The sequence below is a fragment of the Podarcis bocagei genome, assembly GCF_964188305.1.
Source record: "Podarcis bocagei genome assembly, chromosome: 12".
Lineage (NCBI taxonomy): Eukaryota > Metazoa > Chordata > Lepidosauria > Squamata > Lacertidae > Podarcis > Podarcis bocagei.
The window spans coordinates 28683708-28693344 of NC_138137.1; positions in this window are offsets into that span (position 1 = coordinate 28683708).

Genomic DNA, 9637 nt, shown 5'->3' on the forward strand with positions numbered 1-9637 from the left:
ATTTCCCAGCTTTCCCCCTCATCTTCCTCTGAGCTGTGACCTCCCTCAAACCCCTGTTGTAATTTTGAACTGTCTTCCTCTTCTCTGGAAGGGTCAGGCTGGGGATGCGGGTCTCCACCATTCCTCCTCTGCCCAGTGCCTGACACTGTGCTTTCTAAGCAGAGGTCCAAGCGGTTTTCCGTCCTCCCTCTGGCGGTCATTTGAGGAAGGGTATGGAGCGGTGGCGCCCTTGATAACATCCTAGATGCCCAGACTGGCTGCAAACATACACTATGGCAATTTCCCACATAAATTTTGCATTTCTATATTGACAGCAAAGAGCAGTAGCACATTTGGAGGAACATGGGCATATGCCTTAAACCATGCCCTCAAACCATTTGACCATTGAGCTCAATACTGCCTACACTGGCTGGCAGCAGCTCTCCAAGGTTTCAGACAGGACTCCCAGGAATACCTGGAGATGCCGGGGATTAAACCCAGAACCTTCTGCAAGCACAGCAGATGCTCCACATGGAGCTATAATCCTTTCCAAAAATCTGTTTATCTAATTGTTGTGGTTTCAAACTGTTGAATTTCAAGCTGAATTTAAGTCAGTGGCTTGTCATGCCCTGAGGGGGGCAAATGACCTGTGAAAATGGTTAGATTCGATTAGCTTAGTCCTGTCGACTTTCATTTTTTGAATTCAATTATAAATTGATTGTGCTTAAGAATGTACAACACCCTCTGAGATCTTGAGCTCATTTGTCAAACCAGTCTTACTGCAGTTTTAGCCTACATTGCCAGACCATTCTTGATGTTGCCTTTTTAAAAGTTTTTTTATCTCTTCTGGTACTGCTTGGAAAAGAGCGAGGCACCATCAGGGTGCACAATAAATGCTTTCTAAATCTCTGTGGGCAACAGATGAAGCATATGGAGACTCTGAGGAAGAATATGGTCACTTGTTCAACTTGCAGATCCACAATTTAACCCACTAATGCATAAGGCTGGCCCTACCATTGGACAGTTGTTATAGGTGGTGGGTGCTGGGTGTGTGGGGTGGGGGTGGGGAAATAGTCCTGGCTCTCTTTGATGGATGAAGAACTTGAGCTTACAGCACTAGTTCTGCCCATGTCTTTAATTTTCAGATTAGATCAGTACATAAAGCATATCCCAGGTTACAAGAATGCACAGCTACGTGAGAGGTTAAATGCAGGGCATAAGCATAAGCTAAGATGTTGATCCAGCAAGCAACACACACTCACTGCACCTTCCTTTCAAAGAGTGGGCAGGCACACTTTTAGCATGACAAGTGGCTGGAGTCCTGAGATTGGGTGAGCCATTGAGCAAATCTTCAGGTGGACTGGACTTGTGCTGGTGCAGGCATCTCCATGGTGAGAGATAACAGCTGGATCAGCATCTCACTTTCTGCTAGCCACCTCCTGGTGGTGATGGGGGGCTCCTGAGTGAGGGAGAGGGAGAAGGATAGAAGAATCCTCTGTTAACCCACTTGGATCATCACCCGGGTCCAGGTCTCTATCGCTCAAGCCACCGGGCCCTTTTGTTCATGTCTATGACCACATAACAAAAGAAAGTGATAGGGTCCTTTCCCAGGTTCAGAAAACCTCTTGTGTCCCAGAATTAATGACCTGCAACCCGGTGGGACCCTCTAAGCTCCTCCCATTCCTCCTCTGACTATGTCCTCCACAGCGCCTCCTAGTGACTCAGGTCAGGAGCAGCAGCAGCCTTCTAGCTGAGCCCCACAGTCATTCCCTTCTGTTCCGTACCTCAAAGGGCAGACAGGTGTCTTCCTGCAGGTTCAGCTGGGGACACCGTCTCATCTACTGTGTTTAAAAGTCAGATGTCAGTCCAGGTCGCATCCAGACTCTCAGCTTTTTTGCAGGAGGGAATTACAGCAGGCTGCAGCACATAACGCTGCATTCTCACGCTGCAGCGTATCCATGGAGTCGGAACAGGTGCTTTTAGAAACCTCAGCCCCTTGATGTTTATCACACGGCAGCCTAACAAAGGTCATTGTCTGCAGTCAACAGAGATTCCAAATGTATGAGTATTCAGAGTCACCCTGCACAGGAGGAAATGCTCTCAGTTCCTTCGCCTATGAAAACTGAGTGCAGATACCATGCCAAATGAGATGATGGTGCCCAAGAGTGAAAATGATGGATATTTTCAGACAAATATTCATTTATTTGCAAATGTTACACCCCACCCTTCAATACTGCCATTTAGAGGACGGCAAATATAGACAACTTAAAGGGACGTAATTCAAGTGTTCTAAAGCACTATCTGTGGCCTCCAGAGCTGGATCAGGCCACTATGCAGCACAGTTCTAAATCTCATTCAGTTTAGCAGGAAGGCCATGATGTTGTTGCGTAACAACAAGTGGCTCAAGTGAGGATTCAATCTCAATACAAAATTGTAGAGTTGGGAGGGACCACAAGGATCATCAACTCCAACCCCTGCAATGCGGGAATCTTTCACTCAAGGTGGGGCTAGAACTCACAACCCTGAGATTAAGAGCCTTATGCTCTCTACCAGCTAAGCTATCCCAGCTGCCTAATTGATCAGATTGCCTTGGGTGATTTCCCCATAATTTCACCTAGGTGGTATAAAAGAAATAAACAAAAACCAGATTTTTGTTATGGCTCTGCTTACTGGAAGAAAATAACTGGAAGTCAGATTGTCCCACTAGAGCATCCCCACCGCTCCCAGAGCAACTGCTCTACTGACCAAAGACACCTTGTTCACAGGGTGCACCAATCACGACTTGCCCAGAAGGAGAGGATCGGAGTTTAAAAGCTCTTTTTGCACTAGGTTTGCTTGGGGCTTCCAGCTTTCTTTTGCCTTCAATCCTTCCCTTTGATAGTCTTCAGCTGCATGTATTTGAAATAATGTATATTAAATGTGCATCCTATGCAGGTTTTAAAGGACATGGGTGGCGCTGTGGTCTAAACCACTGAGCCTATTGGGCTTGCCAATCAGAGGGTTGGCGGTTTGAATCCCCGCGACGGTGTGAGCTCCCGTTACTCTGTCTCAGCTTCTGCCAACCTAGCAGGCCAAAAGCACACCAGTGCAAGTAGATAAATAGGTACCACTGTGGTAAATGGCATTTCCGTGTACTCTGGTTTCCATCACGGTGTCCCGTTGAATCAGAAGCGGCTTAGTCATGCTGGCCACATGACCCAGAAAGCTGTCTGTGGACAAACGCCAGCTCCCTCGGCCCGAAAGCAAGATGAGTGTCGTAACCCCATAGTCGCCTTTGAGTGGACTTAACCATCCAGGGGTCCTTTACCTTTACCTATGCAGGTTTACTGTACATGTATGCATCAATGGAAGAGATTTATGGACTTCTCTTCATCACTTGATCCCAGGATGGTTTACAATAATAAAATAAAATGCATAAAACTGTAAAACCAACAATAAACAGCCATAACTCGCAAACCCCAGAGCAGCAGAACACAGATCAGCTCTTGAGGAATAATCTCATGTGATCTGCAACATGGGGGAAGCATTCTGTTATTTTTGTCCAGGACATCCCTGGTCCTTTCTGACTTCATATTAAAAAAGCAGTTTCTGGGTAAATAGAGCAGCAAAGTATTTCTATTCCAAGTTCTCATATGCAGACTAATCAGTAACCACCCTGCTCTGAGAGGGCTTTGAAACAGTAATGAACTGGTTTGCTATCGCTTAATGGAATATTTGCAAGCTGAACTAAGCATGCTTAGCACTTGTTGTTATCTGACTCCCCTTGTCCAGCTTCCAATACTACACACTAAAGATGGCAAAGATACAACACTGATTTCACCATAGTTGAAACATCAGACGGGCTACAGAAATAAGTACAATTCTGCCAATCAGTTTTGTAAGCAAGCAATCAGCAGGAACTGAGTGCAACAAAGTTCCTGGAAACTTGCACCAGGATCTTGTTCATATGCCCGCACCATTGTACAGACATTTTTCAGGGTTATATATTTTTTCCACTAATTTAAAAAGTTTTTCTGCCTTGTGGATGTGGAAAAGGAAGTCAAAGTTGTTCTCAGAGATCAGGATATGTAATGAAATGATGTTGCCCAATGAAATGATGGTGTCTATCTTTATAAGCAGACCATACATTTAAAGCACAATGATACCACTTTAAACAATCATGGCTTTCCCCAGGGAATCCTGGGAAATGTAGTCTGTTAAGAGTGCTGAGAGTTGTTAGGAGACCCTTATTCCCCTCACAGAGCTACAATTCCCAGGGTGGTTTCACAGTCCATCCCTCTTTACAGGGAACTCTGGGACCACTAAACCTTGCCAACATGGGCATCCCCATCCCCATCCCTTTGCTCACCAACTCTGCCTACCCACTCACCAAAAAATCCTCACCAAAATCCCAACTACACCTTGGTTACCCTCTATCCACCCTCAGACTTCACGAACCCCCTCACAGCTTGCAAAAACCCCTCCCCAGATCAGTGGCGTAGCGTGGGGGGTGCAGGGGGGGCCGGCCGCACCGGGCGCAACATCTGGGGGTTAGGGGGCGCAAATCCACGAGTTAGGGGTGCAAATTACTTGCCTTGCCCCGGGTGCTGACAACCCACGCTACGCCACTGCCCCAGATCTTGTAAAACAGACACACAAACAAACAAACACACACTATACTCCACAAACCCCTTAGACCTTCCCTTTCTACTCCATGCCACCACTGCAACCAAGCAAGATGAAGAGTCAACCTGGCAGAAGGAGTTCCACAGGAAGAAGGCCAGGCAAGACCTTGGGTCTGCTGCCATCTTATCCAGGCTGACTATCCCAAGAGGTGTTGATAGCTGCAGTGGATAACCAGGCTGAATAGACACCACTTTAAGCTGCCTTCCTTCTTCCTGAGCTGTCAGACCCTCCAAGTGTCCCTATTTTCCAGGGATGTCCATGATTTAGAGAAGCCGTCTAACCCGGTTTCTGATTTGATCTGATCCCAGAATGCCCCACTTTACCGTAGGCTGTCCCTATTTACATTGGAGAAATGTTGGAGGGTGTGGCATTATGCAAACCCCCCCACCAGCCATCTGAAGGCAATCCTGTATAGGGAGGGTTTTTTTTTTAAAAAAAAAGTTTAATATTTTGTTATGTTTTTATATATGTTGGAAGCTGCCCAGAGTGGCTGGGGCAAACCAGTAAGATGTGTGGGGTATAAATAGTAAAATTATCAATATGGAATGGGACGTCCCTATTTTCATTGGAGAAATGTTGGAGGGTATGTGCTGTTCTCCCTGCCAGGCCCACTCATCATCCTAATCAGTGCCAGCAGAAGCAGCAGGTTCCCAGGCTGACAAGTGCCAACTGGCCTAGAGATCTGGGTACTGGGGTCAGTGGCCTGACGCAACAGACCTGGGGCTCAGAGCCATTTTCAAAGATCACTAATCCTGAAAAGTACAGGATAACATAGACCGTGCATTAAAAACACACTTACGCCTCTCTAAGAGCCAGCAACCACTCTTCACAGTCCCCTGTGAAGGGACTAGGGGTCTTCTAACAACTCTCAGCACCTTTAAACTACAGTTCCTATTATTCAGGGAGGGGACACTAAGGTAGAACGGTGCTTTAAATGTATGGTGCAGATGAGGCCCAAGCCTCAAAAATCCTCAGGTAGAAATAACATTCTGTCAAGCCTTGGAGTGATGACTAGGCCTTAATACCTTAACAAAGCACTGTGGTTGTTTGTTTTCAGGGATGGGACACTCAGCAAGGCTAGTGCAGCGTCATAGCTCAGCCCAGCAGGATTTGCCCTAGAAGTTAGGTACACATCATCCAATGACATTTCCGGTCTGGGTGAAGCAGACTTGACACATTCTTGCATGTTTCTAGAAACCTGCAGCGAAGTCCAAGTGCTCCCTGGAGCTTTTGCTGTTGTGGCACAAGCCAGTATTTGCATTTGCAATGGCGAATGTTGCATTGAAAGGAAGAAGTCGATGCAGTCCTTAGATGACCTCTGATTCTGAACATAAGGAGTAAAGAACAACACAAAAATGTTGCACGGACCCAAGGAACACCTCAGTTTCTTCCACACTATAGCACAGAAGCCATTTTCACATTCACTGAATGCATGGAAGGGGGAGCTCAGGGTCACACTCATTGACACTGCTCAACTCAACCAAAGACTCAAGCTGATTGTGCTTAAGAATTAGGGGGGGGGGAGTTTAAGTACAGTGGTACCTCAGGTTAAGTACTTAATTCGTTCCGGAGGTCCGTACTTAACCTGAAACTGTTCTTAACATGAAGCACCACTTTAGCTAATGGGGCCTCCTGCTGCCGCCGCGCCGCTGGAGCACAATTTCTGTTCTCATCCTGAAGCAAAGTTCTTAACCTGAAGCACTATTTCTGGGTTAGCGGAGTCTGTAACCTGAAGTGTATGTAACCTGAAGCGTATGTAACCCGAGGTACCACTGTACACAGTGCCCCTAAAGGAGGATTTATATTTAAATGTGTTCACTTCACTAAACATGTATCTGGGTTAGCGGAGTCTGTAACCTGAAGCGTATGTAACCTGAAGCGTATGTAACCGAGCCCCTAAAGGGGGATTTATATTTAAATGTGTTCACTTCACTAAACATGTATCTGGGCAACTTGGAGGATCTGTCTTTTTCTGCATATAGTGTCATCCTACTTATCTTTTTCCATCACCCCACCCTTTCTTAAGCTAGCGGGTGCCAGTTCTTAAAGAATGGGCAGCTGTTGCATTTATGAGCCAAGGAAGAAGCAAGAAAAGAAGAATGCATCCAGTGAAGCAAGGTGAACACCCTTTTTTACCTGGATAATGATGACTGGACTTTGTAGCCTGTTACAGTCTCCACCTTAGGAAACATATTTGCTATGGCATGAGAGACGGTGAGATCTGCCGCTGGGCCTTAAGTACACGTGTCTTTGCAATTTTTTGGTATGGCACAACAACCAGGAAAAGGTTAGGTGGACATTACTGATTCTAATCAATCAATGCCTGTAAGGCAATTGTAACTACAAAGAGTCTTATGTGCTGCATTAAAGACTGGTTAAAGACTGCTTGTGGCATAAGCTTTTGCGAACAAGAGCTGACATTCTGCCCTAAGTATGTGCATTTTTAGTATTAATCAATATTCCCTGGAAGGCTTACAAACAAAGGGTAAAATACAATACAGTCGTACCTTGGTTTTCAAACAGCTTAGTTCATGAACAACAACAACAACAACAACAACAACTAATAATATTAATAATAATAATAATAATAATAATAATAATAATAATAATAATAATAATTTATACCCCGCCCATCTGGCTGGGTTTCCCCAGCCACTCTGGGCAGCTTCCAACAAAACACTAAACAGCTTGGAACTTGAACGTCGTAAACCCAGAAGTAGCTGTTCCAATTTGCAAACTTTGCCCAGAAGCCGAACGTCTGGCATGGCTTCCGCAGCTCCCGAACGTTTCAGAAGTTGAACGGACTTCTGGAATGCATTCTGTTCGGAAACCAAGGTACGACTGTATAGGAAAAATAAAATCATCAACAACAAAACAATAAAAGGCAGCAAAAAATTATAATAAAAAAATTCCTTCCAGTAGCACCTTAAAGACCAACTAAGTTAGTTCTTGGTATGAGCTTTCGTGTGCATGCACACTTCTTCAGATATCAGAAGAAGTGTGCATGCACACGAAAGCTCATACCAAGAACTAACTTAGTTGGTCTTTAAGGTGCTACTGGAAGGAATTTTTTTATTTTGACTATGGCAGACCAACACGGCTACCTATCTGTAGCAAAAAACTATGTCAATTATAGCAGAGACAGCATGAAACAGCCAAGAAATGGTGGTGGTGGTTGTCGCAGGCCTACTGTGACTGCCCTCTCCATTTTGCAGACTCTGGACCCCACTGTTTACAAAATTTTCTTCCCCACCCATACACTTCTATAGCCTTCTGTATACATCCACCAAGGATAAATGCTTCATTCATCTCACAAAGTGGGGACACTGGGTGCTGCCTCCCACTGAGTCAGACCATTGGTCCATTTAGCACAGTAATGTCTACACTGGCTGGCAGTGCCTCTCCAGGGCTTCACAGAGGGGATATTCCCAGTCCTGTTTGGCAATGCCAAGAATTCAGTCAGGAAGCATTTACATTAGAAACAGGTGCTCTGTTGCTGTGCAAATGCCCCTTTCCCATAGTTAGCAAAACTACCAATGACTGCATGTTTGTAGCTCACTTTAGGTGTAGCTCACTTTAGTCCATGAAAACATATGCTACAATTATCATGTTGATCTTGAAGGGGCCACAAAGTGTGTGTGTGTGTGTGTGTGTGTGCTACAGAAGGTTTACCTGCACTTTCAAGCTTTTATTACTGTGATATCAGAACCAGATATCAGATGGGAAATTATATCAGATAATCAGATGGGAAACCCAGCCAGATGGGTGGGGTATAAATAATAAATTGTTGTTGTTGTTGTTACCTGTACAGATTTTGTTTTTTGTTCCATTTTTAAAGTATTTCACAAAGATTATTTCAAACATCAATTAAACATGGTAGTTATATGTGGATCGGGGGGAAATTGTAAACTATGGAGTCAAATGCCTGTGAAATGTATAGAGTACAGTTCTGCAAGAATTAAACTTTGGCTGGATTTTACCCCACAGTTTTTCCCCCTACAGCTGCAGCTGCTGACGAGAACACTTCTTGCATCTAGTGAAGTAGCCTCAATCCACAAAATCTTATTCCATTATATATTCATAAATCTTTAAGGTGTCATAAAACTCTCTGTCATTTTTTACATCAGGAGAACACTGGTAGCTGTTAAGGCTTAATGAGAGCAGCAAATATCTGGAACAATCTGTGCCAAACTTGGTGTTGTAGGTGCTGCTTTAACAGCTCTCGTGGCTTCCTCTTCCCTTTCTAGCACAATTCAAGGTGCTGGCTATTGATCTAGAAAGCTTGGGCTGTACTATTTTTGAGAGTGCATTACACTCTCTCTTCAATTACAGCCTTGAGAGATGGCAACTCAGAAAGGGGTCACTTGCAGTTCTCTGTTCCGTCTCCAATCTTCCTGCTCTTAGAAGCTTCCCCACAATCAGAAAAACTAGCAATGTAGGGGCCCTGATCCACAGAAGGATGGTCAACTAGTTTATTTGAGCCCACCTTGGTAAGAATCTCCTTTCTATGGCAGAATTCGAATGATTTCTGTATAAATTAGTAACCAAAAATATCGTAAGTAGGATACAAAAAGATGTTGGAAATTATAAGACAATACTAACAGTAAAGGTAAAGGGACCCCTGACAGTTAAGTCCAGTCATGAACAATTCTGGGGTTGCAGCGCTCATCTCACTTTAAAGGCCAAGGGAGCCGGTGTTTGTCCACTTCTGCAGACAGTTTTTCTGGGTCATGTGGCCAGCATGACTAAGCCACTTCTGGCGAAACCAAAGCAGATGACGGAAACGCTGTTTACCTTCCCACCAGAGCAGTACCTATTTGTCTACTTGCACTGCATGCTTTCGAACTGCTAGGTTGGCAGGAGCTGGGACCGAACAACGGGAGCTCACCCCGTACATTATACTAACAGTATAATGTAATAATTATTACTACAACTGGAAAATAGAATCAGCAAACACATTGGGGGGGGGGTGATGGGAAGTCTTATGTAACTG